The following is a 14,146-nucleotide window of genomic DNA, read 5'->3' as shown; positions in this document are numbered from 1 at the left end:
CAAAAATATAAACATTTACATCTAGCACCTTTGGTTCTTTTTCGTTGATATTGGTACCTCGTTTCATGCTCCTTTATTGCAAAAGATCCTTCATCTTCTCACTTGGCTAGTCAACACGTAAAATAAACAGTTATGTAATAAATCATATCTTTAGTTATTCACTAAACTATGACGCTATTGTTCTCTCACAAACATATATCAAATACCTTCCTCTTTCTTTGACTTTTTCAAGATGTTTCATTAATGTCATCATCTGAATTAGCCTACATTCAAAACTAAAATTAATAATCACATTAAAAACATTTATATAGGAAAAAAAGTTACATACCTTATCATTGCTTGAACTATGGATACTTTGTTCTAGAGTTTCTTGATGTTTAGTTGAGTACATTATTTTGTCTAAACCATGTGATAATAACTTTGAAAAGTTGGCACAATTTTCCATATCAAGTGTCTCATCTTCATTTTCAACATCCTACATTTTAAGCATGTAAAGGATAAGATACTGTTAAGAACATGAATCATATGGTTAATCTTAAATTTAATATAAAGCAAAGAACATCATTGGATGTATAACATAGAATTTCTTCAAAGCTCTTTTCTTCCTCCACGAACATATTCATCTATGGGAAATGAAAGTTAATGTATAGGTATCTGTATAAGAGACATTCTCAAAGAAAGTTATTAGATATGAGCTTAAAAGCATTACCTGCAACAATGATAAATCTGTTTGCTTGTATTGTTGTCCTTCAAAGGAGCTACTTTCTTCAAGAGGCTACATCAACAAAATAAGATCATGTGTATACATCAAATATATCCAAAATATGTGAAATCAAGTACAAAAATGATAAACATATAAGATTATAAGATACCTTTTACCTTGTTCATTCGAAATATCATCCATGCTAGGAATGTATACATCAAGTTGATTAGAATCAATAGTATCAACATATGGTTTATTCTGCCATCAATAGACACCCCTAAATAAGTATGGGAGAAAAAGAACCAATCCTACACTTATGATATCAAACTTATAAATCATATCATCGTACCATTGATGATGTTATGTTATTTGATACATTTTGAAGCTTATCTATATCATCCACTCCAAGAGATGCGGATAATTCTCTCTATATGTCATAAGATTAATAGTTCAATAACTAAGAATCTACACCTCAAATATTAGGAAAGCCAATTAAAAAAAGTAACAATCAACTTACCTTCTTTAAAATATCTTTTTTCTTCAAATACTTTCTTTCATCTTGCTTTGTACCCTTCCACCAGTCATATATGTCATTCTCTCTCCATATGTACTCACATCAAGTAAAATTCAATGGTAAAATCTCATGGTGATTCTTTGATATGATTTTCATGAGATACTCTTTATTCACATTTTTATAACGATCATCTGGGTTTAAGGTTTCAAACCACCTATGTACTCGATGATAATTTTCGAGCATGACAGTGTGTTGACTTTTAAAGTATTCAACCAAAAGCTTTTTTCCATAAAGTCTACCACTACAAGGATTTAAGCTTATAGCGACGGCGAGTAGCGACGGCGGGTAGCGGTGTCCCTATTTGCATCGCTATTTGCATTGCAAATAGGCGACGCATATAGGGACACTCCACAGGGAAAAAAAACAGGTCGAAATCGAGCGCGGCTTTATTTCGCATTTTCACATTTTGTGTTTTGAGAGCGAGAGCGAGGGAGAGAGCGACCGTCGTGAGAGAAGGAGAGGAAGAAGACTTGCTGCCGCCGCCGCTGTTGTTCGCGAAGGAGAAGAAGAGCCTTCATCGTGAAGTGGAGCCGCCCCACAGTCGCCATATCTCATCGGTGAGTCTCCCTCTCTCCTTCTTTTACTTGTTTAAGGTTTAAATCACTTTCTCTTTTGCTTGTTTAGGAGAGGAAATGAGAGAGAAAGAGAGGGAGAGGGAGAGAGAGGGAGAGAAAGAGAGGGAGAGGGAGAGGGTGGGGAAGGAAATGAGAGAGGGAGAGAAAGAGAGGGAGAGGGAGAGGGAGGGAGAGTGCATTCTCTCTCTCCCTCTCCTTTTTCTTTTGGAGAGTGTTAGGATATATTGTGAGAGGGAGAGGAAATGAGAGAGAAAGACCGGGAGGGAGAGAAAGAGAGAGAGGGAGAAAGAGAAAGAGAGGGAGAGGGAGAGGGAGGGGGAGGAAATGAGAGAGGGAGAGAAAGAGAAAGAGAGGGAGAGGGAGAGGGAGAGGGAGAGAGAGTGCATTCTCTCTCTCCCTCTCCATTTTGCTTTTGGAGAGTGTTAGGAAATATTGTGAGAGGGAGAGGAAATGAGAGAGAAAGAGAGGGAGATAGACGGAGAGGGAGAGAAAGAGAAAGAGATGTATACTCAAATGGATAGCTTTATGGAGATGTATGTCTACTCAAATGGATAGCTTTTTTCTACTCAAGATGTAGTCCACCTGTGTGTGTGTATATATTGGAACGATAACATATCCATGATTATGGTAATGGTATGCACTTTGCTTTTTTTATGTGTACCATTACATCAACTCCTTAGAAGGGCTAAAAATTAGTTATACACTTTATAAAGTTTAATTAGGAGATTTAAGATGCACGATAATAGACTTATCGATAATGTTATGCAATGTGCTTTACCATGGGCCACGTTGTCGTATTGCTGTGCATTCGAGGTGTGAAAACCACCCAAAAGTTGTGTGTGGGATTTGATACTTTGTACATATTTAGTTGTTGTGTTTATACTTTTGTTCTACGTGGAAGAGGGTTTGGAGTAAGAGAAATTAATCAATAATGCTTTGGTTGACATGTATGTCAAATGTGGAAGTTTAAACGAAGCGCATAAAGTCTTCAAGGGCTTGCTGGAAAGAAATTAAGTGTCATGGAATGCTTTAATGACAGGATATATTCAAAATGGGTTCAGTCTCATTGTCTTGGATCTCTTTAGGGACATGCAACAGGAGGGTGTGGTTCCAACTAGAGCTACTTTTCTATGCACCTTAAAAGCTTGTGGCACAGAAGGAGATTTAGAAACAGGGCATAGCATACATTCTGAGATAACTAGGAGAGGACTTGAGAAAGAGCTATACATGGGAAGTACAATGGTGGACATGTATGGGAAATGCTACTCTCTTGCAGAAGCAGTCCAACTGTTTGATGGGCTGCCAGTTCAGAACATAGTCTCATGGACTGCACTTATTATAGGATACATCCAACATGGACACGGCAAGGAAGCACTGAACTGTTTTGAACGGATGTAAGGAGAGGGTCTCTCTCCTGATGTTGTCACCTTTGCTTGTGTTCTGAAAACCTATGGTAGTATAGGAGCTGCCGACAAGGGGAAAGTTATACATGCTAAGATCATTTGAGAGGGGCTATTGGAAAAGGATGTTTTGCTTGGTGCTGCACTGCTGGACTACATAATGCTCTTGCTGAGCAGTTGAGGGAAGATCCCTTCTTAATGTGCAACTGGGATGCACTATTAGAGCAGCTTGCTGTAGCCACACCAGATTCTACTCCAGGTTCCAAACAGATATACCATGTACTAACCTATGGGTGGTTGTGTGGTGGAATCATTGAGAAAGCTACTGGAAAAGTTACACAAGCTGCTTTTGGAATTGGCAGAGTAGAAAAAAATTCTAGGCATTCAGGTCTGTGCTTATAAAAATGGAAAAGTTATTATTGATTCAGCTGGGGGGGTTTCTTGGGAAATATGATTCCCGCCCTGTCCAACATGACAGTTTATCTCCCGTATTCTCAGCTACTAAAGGTGTGACAGCATGGCTTCTTCACTGGTTGATAGATCAAGGAAAATTGAAAGCTTGTGGTAATAATGGGGCCGCTTTTCTGTAACAAAAAGCTGCGTGCTGTATGGCAAAAAGGGGGGAAAAAGAACAATATTTTTGGGGAGGAAACATGGTGATCGTCGTCTGGTCTGGGAAAAAGGGGGCGATCTCTGTATTGAAGGGGAGAGCCTAAGTTGCAGGGAGGAGATGACAAACATGGTGATGCAGGAGAACCCCACAGTAGCACAGAGGACCACCAATCTAGTGAGCGCCTCCAATTTGACACGGGGTGCAGCAAGGAAGATGAATCTAGTGAATGCTCTCAATCAGATACGAAATGCAAAGTAGAAACTAGGGATGAATCAAGAGGCAAACAGGAAAAGGATGTATCTCAGAGGCCATGACGTAAGGGGGGAAAAGCAGCGATGATGCCTGGCCTGGAGAAAAAGCAACGTACAGACAGTATGAAGGAAGATACTTGCTACTTCCGAGATAACAGATAAAGATGATGGTGGTGATGAACTGGGTACAGTTTCTTGGATTGTGATAAGCAATGTACATGAAAAAGCTGCCTTTGAGCAGAAGGCAACTCTGAAGAAACAGAAAATAGCGCAAAACATCAAGCAAAGGGCCTCAACAAGGAAAACCAAGCGCGCAGCAAGCTCATCCTCAGCCAAGGAAATCGCATCAGCTATTAAATATGTGCAAGACGTGATACCTGCAATCGAGAAGGGGACTGGAACTTTATGCACTTAAAGAAATCGAGCAGAGAATGGAGAAGAAAGCTATTTGGCAATTACAGAAGGCATAGGAGTAGTCATAGCATGATTCGTAGCAGTAACACAGTGTATTCCTGCAATTCTCTGCCACACCATTCCATGAGACTGGAATGAAGCTCTCCATGATGCCTAGCTCGAATGAAAATGCTACAGCAGAGGACAAATAAACCGACATCACCCAGACCAGCATGTCACCGACATCGTCCTGGTGCGTAGCCAAGTAGACAGTAGATGACTCCACCCTCCAAGCGGCCTTGGACTATGCCTGTGGCCAGACTCCTGTAAACTGTAGACCTATCAAGTATGGTGCTTCTTGCTTCCTCCCTAACATCGTACTGAATCATGCCTCTTATGTATTCAATAGCTACTACCACATATATGCCAAAGGTGCCGCTACATGCGATTTGTAAGATTTCTGAATTCGAACGAAAAGTGTTATTGAAAGGAAGAAGCTTGAATTGCTTTAGCTTCTTGCACTGTGGCTCAAGTGGCAACAACTGAACTGGATAAACAGAGTGCTGGAAGCTCATCTTCAGGATTTCTAGAGTTTCTGATGACAGCAAAGAGTGGAAATCTTGTGCCCATGTTTTAGTGCATATTCCGTGACCATTTGACACTTGTATTGGCCTATCGCTGCTTAGTAAAAGAGGACGACAGGGAAGCTCCCAACTTCCTATTTGAATCAGTGGATGGTTAATCGGCATCTACCATTGCAGAGGGAATTTCAGAGCGTGATGGATTTCCTGCAAATGTAGATGACATCTTCCTCACAGATGATGCAAGTCCTGGGGTCCATATGATTATGCAATTCCTTATCGCATCTAGGAATGATGGCATTCTTTGTCCTGTTCCACATTGCCCTCTGTACTCTTCAGCAATTGCACTTTAGAGTGGGCTTTGGTTCCTTACTACTTGAATGAAAGCTTTGGATGGAGTCTAGAAATATCTGAATTAAGGCTATGGCTAGATGCTGCTTTTGCTGCAGGAATCAATGATAGAGTTGTTGTTGTCATCAATCCTAGAAATACAACAAGAAAATCAGACAGTGTGCTCACAGATCATTGGAGTCATAACAGAAATAAAAACAGAGACTTGACATTATTTTCTCATCTTTCTTATACGCTTGATTGATCTTCTATTTTGGAATTTCTCAAGGACCTCTGTGGTCACGACTTTGCTTTTGAAAACCCTTCGACAACGTACATTGGTGACTCTTTAAGATGGCTTAAAATTGGTAATATCCTTCATAATGTCCAAGTAGGGGATCTAATTGTGATATGCATAATTCTTTTTTTTTTGTATTAACTTTATAGGCATAACAAATTAGTAATCATGCCAACTAGTCAATGGAAGGACTAAAAGAAAATGATACCCTAGCTAATGGTCATTGTGGTACTTCATCAAAATGAACCCAAAAGTATTGCCATAGAAGAAGAATCCCTTAAATTGAGCATAGGATATTTTCTTCAAATGTTATGACTATGAGTATAATTGATTGAAACAAATTTTACTTTGAGAAATACCTGCCCACTAGCATGCTCATGATACAAATCCACCTTCTTGTGCATCTTGTGGATGAAGTGGAGATTGCTGGACCTGTCCATACGCGATGGATGTTCTTCCTGGAGAGCTTCATGAAAACCCTGAAAGGCTTTGCGTGAGCTGAATTCCGATGTAGTACGCGTCATCGACTGATTTGATATCTCGAAGGCATGGAGGAGATGCCAAAGTTAATGTCAACGCGATGGTTGCATGGAGCCTTGACCGCAGCATCTCGCAAAGGGACAGAGGTCTCAATGGAGGAGTGGGAATTCTCGAGGGGATGTAGTCTAAAGTGATGAGGGGTTTAGAATCTGTCGTATCTAAATTTTATATGCAACATCTAATTTGAGTATTTCAATGTACAATACAAAATATATAGTGCAGCATGGTCGCGTGGATGGCATTTCCACGTGGAGCGTATTGACAAAATGCGCTCCACAATGGACTGTGGTGTCATGGCAAGGTTTGAGCAAGAGAGTCGGCAACGAGCAATGGATCCAAACACGGTTGTGGATGAGATGGAGTATTTTGGGAACTTGCAAAGTATTATTAGGGTGGATTACCGTAGCTTCTCCATGATACTATTTGATGTTCTGTGGTTCAAAGTGGTACTTGGAGAAGCTGGAGCAACAGTTCGACGAGGTCCATCTGGATTTCTCCAAATAGATTCTGAAAAAAAATGGACAGATTTGCGCGACACCTTTGTGTTGCCGGCCCATTGTGAACAGGCGCATGGAGTCAGTTGCTTGCTAATTGTATTACGACATGGTTTATGTCACAATGGTTTGAACTCTCTTGTACGTGTTTGTGAACAGGTAATCTTCTATCCAAACCCCCGACAACCTCGATGGTGGTATGTTATACCTTCAACTCCCCAAAGTGCGAGAGTATATGATCAAAGCGATGTTCCGAGCATAGATGAAGATAATTTGCAAATAGAGGGGTCGATATTGCAAGGGGTGGAGGCCGTCGAAAGCTTGGAGCCAGCATCGGCTAACAATGATGGAAATACAAGAGTCCAAGAATTTTTTGAGAACGAGGCGGACTCATTCTTTTGTGGTGACATGTCTATCGACCTTCCAGTGTATGCGGAGTTGTGTCAAGAGATTAACATGGGACCATAGGATACTTCATACTTGGAGCATCCACTTACTCAATTCATTGACCAATCTCTTATAAAGGTACATAAGATATGCATTTTAAGAGAGATTTTTTAAAAATAATTTATATTAATGTGCTTTGCATGATTTAAATTGATTATTCTGACATTATTTTTTATCTGTGCAGGTGACATTTTCAGGATGAGTCGAGGGATGAGCGATGAGGAGTTGCAGGACATCTTCACATGCATGTCTCGAGACCAGCTCACAAGATTCAAAGAGACAGCAGACCAGGAGTTGTCTCGTTCTTTGTCAGGGCGCTCTACTAGATCTGCTTCAGCGCGATCGGATGCTTCGGCTTCAAGAAGACGATCTCGACGCTCACGACTTGGGCTAGAGGGAGGGAGTGCATTGGGATCAGGGGGATGCTACTGTGGAGACACACATGTGGTATCTCCATCTCGTCGTTCAGCTGGAGCTGCGTCACCTCTAGGATTTGTCACACATGTGGGGACGTCTACTCTAGTTACTCCGGCTTTTGGGCAACCGTTAGCAGGTGGCACCCCTTTAAAGGGGTGCCACTCCGAGAAAGATTACCCCCGTTAGTACACCGGATGTAGAGGGGTCTCCTGGATATGCCCAGGAGCGTGGACGCAGATGGGAGAGGGCCCATCTTAGGCACACTTCTAGGGGTTATGGATATCTGGTCGATAGTAGGTCATGAGCCATCATCATGAATGATGGGGGGAGGAGGGTGATGGCTCGCATGAGAGAGTTGTGCCAACAAGTTTTTCGGCACAACGTCTTGGATCATTGGAAGAACATACCGGAGGGGAGCAAGGACTACATAGTAGGATCCTTGCACGAGGAGTTTCCGGTGCCAGCCACAGTAGATAGATTCTCTATGGGCTAGATGATGGATTGCATACATGCATACATATCACATAGACGATCCGACATACGCAAGGCAATCAAGAGTGGGGCTGCAAAGCCAGAGTGGTTAGATGCAGATGACTGGCCTGACTTAGGGAGGAGGCTACAGATTCTCCAGGACGTTGGAGTCAGCAGCGGAAGGCGGCGAGGGCACGACTCAAGGCTGGAGTGGTCCATCATCTTGGGAGTGGTGGCCACAGGACATATTTGGAGGCCTTTGTAAGTTTTTATTTTGTTTTGCTTGTTTGTTTTTTTGAAATATTCTTTGTACTAACAATCATGTTTCTAACAGTTAGCATTTTTTTTCTTTGCAGCACTCCATTACAAATCGCGATCCGATCGGCCTTGAGACTCGATATGCAGAGAGGCACGATCTCAATACATTGATCGAACGATTGTATAGACGCGGCGGCCTTGTAAGTCACTCATCTTTCTTGTCCGTAGTTACCATGAGATATTTGAATGCATTATTGTATGGTGGATTGATGTGTTATTTCTTTTTTTGCAGAGTCCGTTCGATGCTCCTTTCCGGTGGGACGAGCTTTCGGGGGACAAGGATTTGTAGCTTGCCCTTGGATCCTTGGAGCTCACACAAGTTTATTTTTGAGTCGCCTGATCTATGTAGACATTTTCTATGTATTAGTGATATCCTGTCATGATTGTACCAATCGCTTTTTATGCGGTCATGTATTTATTTCATGTATCAGTTTTATGATTTCAGTATACATTCTTTTTATTTGCAAGCACTTTGTATACAGTAGTGCAGAAACTATTTTGTATGGCTCTCATACAGCACACAGTGCTATATCTGCCCTACCACAAATTTTTTTTATCCTTGTTACCGTCGCTATTAGCGTCGCAAATTTTACTGCTCGCGTCGCTATTGCTATTGCTATTAGTATCGCAAAACATCCCTATTAGCATCGCTATTGGCGTCGCTATCAGTGTCGCATTTGCGACCCTGATAGCGACGCCAATAGCGATGCCAATACCAACGTTTCTATGGCGTCGTTAATAACGATGCTTTTTGCGATGACGGGGGTAAATTTTGTTGTTTATATTTTCGTCGTTTTAAACGTCGATATAAGGCCTATATCTTGTAGTGTACCCTCTTCTCTAAATTTCAACATGGTGGCCGATAGATATCATCATATGATGGTATGCGTATCACTCCTATTGATACTCAAGTGATCAAATATCATTAGTTAGTATAACCATTTCAAAAAATGACTCATTATCAATATAAGAAAGTTGGTAATACCTGATTCTTGGCTTGAAGAAGTGTTAAGGCAAGTAATCTCAATGTCTTCCTTTCTTGCATTGTCTCTTGTGTCATCTTTAGTAACTTGTTTACCTATATATACATAGAGTTAACCAAAGCTCACGATAATACAAGGTTATGAAAAATTTCAATAACACAAAAGAAAGTAATTAGATATTTTGTATCAATTTGGGTCACCAAATTTGTACAAGTTTTTGATCCTTAAAGTTGGTACCTGCATCTTGACTTGAAGAAACATTATTGCAAGTAACCTCCTGATCTTCGTTTCTTACATTACCTCTTTTCCCACCTTTTTTTGTTCTTTAATCTATATTTATATATATACACACAATTACTCAAAGTTTAAAAATATGAATAACTATGAATATTTTAAATTAGACAAAGAGACTAATTAAAGCTAGTTAATCTCAAAATGAATCGCATAATAAAGCAAGATGTAAAATATATACAAATTTTTATTTTCAAAGTTTAGTAGAAATAAAGACATATACCTGTATTGTGATTTGAAGAGACATTAGGGCCAATGATCTCCTTACCTTTCATTGTTCCATTATCTCTTGTACCATCATTTGTGATTTGTTACCTTTATGTACACATAATAAACCAAAGTTTAGAAACATAAGAGACATTTGTAAAACATCAAAACACACATTTGTAAAACATCAAAACATCAAAACATGCATACCTTTTTTGCCCTGTTCTTTATACAATCTGATAGTAAATTGAGCAGGTGAAAACAAGGAATTCACTGTTCATACTTTTATGGGCTCACCAACTTCTCCTTCTGGTTTGAAGCATCTTACATACTTCCTGTTGAACAGTGCGTGAGGGAGACGAGGAACGGAGGAAGAGAAGAGAGACACAAGACACCGGAAGTGGAACCCCAGAAGTGCATCAAGTGAGCACACATTAGCTGCAACATCAACTCCTTAGCTAGAATAGATAAAACATCAAGTAGAATAAACATAAGCTTGAACAGATGAATCAACTAAAAATAGACAAACAACAACTGGAAACAATGAAACATCAGCTAGAACAACTCAACAGCTGGAATAATAATGAAACATTAACTGGAACATTTCAACAGTTGGAATAAGAATGAAATGAAATATCATCCCATCACCTCAAAACATTTCTTATAAACAAAGCGTGGAATAATTTCAATGCATTAGCTGTAATATAGATGAAATGATATGAAATGTAGCATGAAGAGCCAAAAATCAGCTGGAAGAAAGAAACATTTAGAATAATCAAATGATAAACAAAATACCGACAATCATCAGCACGAGCTCATCAGTTTTCTTATTGCTGCTCAGAGCCCAAGCATACATCTCACCAAACTGCTTCTGGGACTCTAGGAACATCTTTGTACACCTGGCCTCCAGATCATCACAAAATCGCTTAGACTCTCTCTGCATCTGCAGTTTCATCTCTTCTAATCTGAGAAAGCGCTCCCCCAAAGTGCGGATCACGCAGACAAATTTGGAGAGTGGAATGCTGGCAACTAGGGGCTGTTGATGCTGCAAGCTGGACTTTGAAGAAGTCCTATGGTTGAGGAATCTGTCCATCTTGAAAGCCTTCGTGGCCTCATAGTCTATACTGCGGCTGCGCTTCTTGTGGAGAGATGTGTAAGAAGTATCATGGTCATCCAGAGACCGGTTGCGATACCAGCATTATCACTTATGGGACCATATGCATCTATGGCTAGACAGGTGGCAATGGTACAATGCATTCCAAGAGCTACAACTGTGATCCCATACATGGCTACTAGGGTATGGCTGACATAGATGGCAATAGCAATAGCAAATATTGGAACAATTACAGACTTGTAGCCAAGTGCCAAACCAAAGATGACATTGGTAGCAGCTCCTATCCTACAAGAATCAGCAACATCCTAGACTGGTTTGTATGTATTGCCGATGAAATACTTTGTAACGTAGCCAATTACCAACCCTGCCCAAAGGCCTACTCCAATGCAAAAAATAGTTTCTAGTTTTGAACCATCTTTGCACCACCGTTAGGATCATATATGTAAAACGTGGATGGTAGTGCTAGCCAACAAACAAAAGCTGCACCGAATGTCATTAAGATGGTGGATATCAACAATTGTCTCTTCAGTGTAGATTCAATATCCCTTAGATTTGAGATCTCGAACACATAAGTTGCGAACAAGGTTGTGATGAGGCATACCACAATGCCCATAGAGCTAATGAGTAGAGGGAAGCACATAGCAGTGAAGTCATGATTTGTGCCAAATGATGACATGGAAGCCACAACAAGAGCTGCGCAAGAAGCTTCAGCAAAGGACCCAAACCAATCTGAACCCATTCCAGCAATATCTCCCACATTATCACCCACATTGTCAGCAATGATCACTGGATTTCGGAGATCGTCCTCTAGGATATTCCTTTCTACTTTTCCAACAAGATCTGCTCCAACATCCACAGTTTTGGTATAGATTCCACCTCCAACCCTTTCAAATAGAGCCACGGATGAGCATCCAAGCCCATAGCCAGTGATGGCCTCAAAAAGGCCCTCCCAATCATCCTTGTAATAAAGCTGGAACAATTTTATAGTGATATATAAAACTATGAGGCCATTAGCAGAAGTAATAAACCCATCACCGAACCTGATTGGAAGGCGATTTTGAATACTTTTCCTATCCCTTTTCTGGCTTCCAAAGTTGTGCGAGCATTCGCATATGTTGCGATCATCATGCCCAAAAATCTTGACACTATGGACGTCAAAGCTCCCAATATAAATGCAACTATAGTGAAAATCACTGTAAAGAGAGCTGGGGCACATTCGTGCTTTGGATCGTATCTACAAGGCTTGGGCTTAGTACTGAACCCCTTCACAGATCCCAAGAACAAGAAAATGATAGCAGCAAATATGCCCATGAAATAAACCAAATACTTGTACTCTGTCAGCAAAAACGATGTGGCTCCTATGGATATGGCTTGCTGAATTTCAACGCATTTCCTAATAGCTACTGCATCTGATTCCTCATCCAATCTATCCTCCTCGTCACAGTCTGATGATCCATTGACGATGTTGTGACTGTGGGTGTCGTTGTTGTCGAGGAAGGTATAGCCATTGCTGGTAGGCCTAGACTTGTGCTTGAAGGCCAAGAGACCGCTTGCGATAGCGATCTGGTGGTGGTTGGTTAGAATCATCTGCATCTTTTTCTAAGCTCATGGTGGACTCATGATCTGGAAGCTCTCTTTTCTTGGGAACACTAATACTTTTGCTGGACTAAAACTTGGAGTAGGGTGGCAATGGGCTCGGCACTATACTTACGGCGAAGCTTTTCCATCTTGTGGCGGCACTAGACAGAGGCCTGTCCAGGTGTCGGGGATCTTCTTGACAAGGGAGGGGTCCTGGTGGGAAGGGTGGAGGGGGGGGGCTTGTCGAGGTGGGCATCGTCCTCCTCCTCGTGGCCGTGGCAATGCTGGGAGGTGTCGTCGTCTGCGGCCATGGCGACATGACAAGGGAGGCAGAACAGAGGTCAGGGGCAGAGAAGGGCACAACGACTTCACATATTCGCCAACATAAAAGGGAGGCAGTGGTCTCTCCTCTCTCACAACCCTGCCATTGCTGCAACCTATCGATCCTGGCTATTGTGCGCATGCTCGGGTGCAGCAACTTCACATATTCGCCGACATGACAGGGGAGGCAAAACAGGGCAGGTAGGGGCAGGGGCAGTGGTCAGGGGCAAAGGAGGGCAAGAAGGAGAGGAAAGAGGAGAAAGAGGATGGATGATGATAGAGAGAGAGAGGAATCAACACTACTCCTTCAGCGTAGGATGCTCCCGGCATGAGAGAGAAGAGAGAGGAAACCTCGCTCTGATACCATGTTGAACACTGTGCGAGGGAGACGAGGAATGGAGGAAGAGAGAAGAGAAGAGAGACATGAGACATCGGAAGTGGAACCCCAGAAGTGCATCAAGTGAGCACACATAGTTGGAATATATAGAGGGGACTAGGGATGCTATATATAGACAAACTATACATAGCTAATACTTCCCACTAGCAAGATTGAGCATGTTCAGCTTCTTATCCTGAAACCATACAAGACAAATAACTTAACATATTAGCCAATCATGTTTCAATATAAAACTTGTGGTAACCTTCCATGAAAAGAACTTCCAACCTGTCCAACAGTTACTGCTATCTTGTTGTATGGATCAATATCCATATCATAAACTATGCCACCAGAAGCCATTTCTTGATGATAGTGTGTACTCTTGATGCCCATTGTTGTTGCCTCTATGTTGCAAAACATCACTGATCTACAGGTAAGTGGTTTTACAATTGAGCCAAAACAAAATAGACTTGAGAATCTAAAAATTCAAAGTAAAAACCATGACTTTAGGAGGAAGCCATACTTGTCCGCACTAGCACTCAGCAAATTGAAACCACCACAAGCAAATTTTGCTGCACTGATTGAAGCTGAATGATCATCTCATGTCTCGATGACATCAAAGTTCCTAAATTCAAAAATCAAGCATGCTCAAAGAAGTACTCTATAAGACAAACTCTTCAATAACATAAGACAAAAAATATATCGACCTCCAAAACATGAACTTTGAAAGTGAATTAAATGACCACCATGTTGACAAAGGAATGATAGACTATGAATGTACAAGTCACAATAGTTGCATAAATCCACAATGTCCAAGACATGCAAAAGCATAACTGAAGTTACAATGATCTTCATTTAATATTGGCCACTG

General features: G+C 41.1%; 2 pseudogenes; one reads left to right on the top strand and one right to left on the bottom strand.

Annotated features, from left to right (window-relative positions):
* The window catches only part of LOC148024553 (glutamate--glyoxylate aminotransferase 1-like), a 229,556-nt pseudogene extending 223,871 nt beyond the window's left edge, over positions 1-5,685 (top strand).
* A 5,320-nt stretch (positions 5,686-11,005) lies between these two features.
* Positions 11,006-12,593, bottom strand: LOC148024552 (pyrophosphate-energized vacuolar membrane proton pump 1 pseudogene; annotated as a pseudogene).
* Between the last annotated feature and the right edge of the window lie 1,553 nt (positions 12,594-14,146).

Source organism: Lygodium microphyllum, chromosome 15 (genome assembly GCF_053477565.2).
Source record: "Lygodium microphyllum isolate KBCC chromosome 15, Lygodium_microphyllum_v1.1.10, whole genome shotgun sequence".
Taxonomy (NCBI): domain Eukaryota; kingdom Viridiplantae; phylum Streptophyta; class Polypodiopsida; order Schizaeales; family Lygodiaceae; genus Lygodium; species Lygodium microphyllum.
This window is presented reverse-complemented; position numbering and strand designations above follow the sequence as displayed.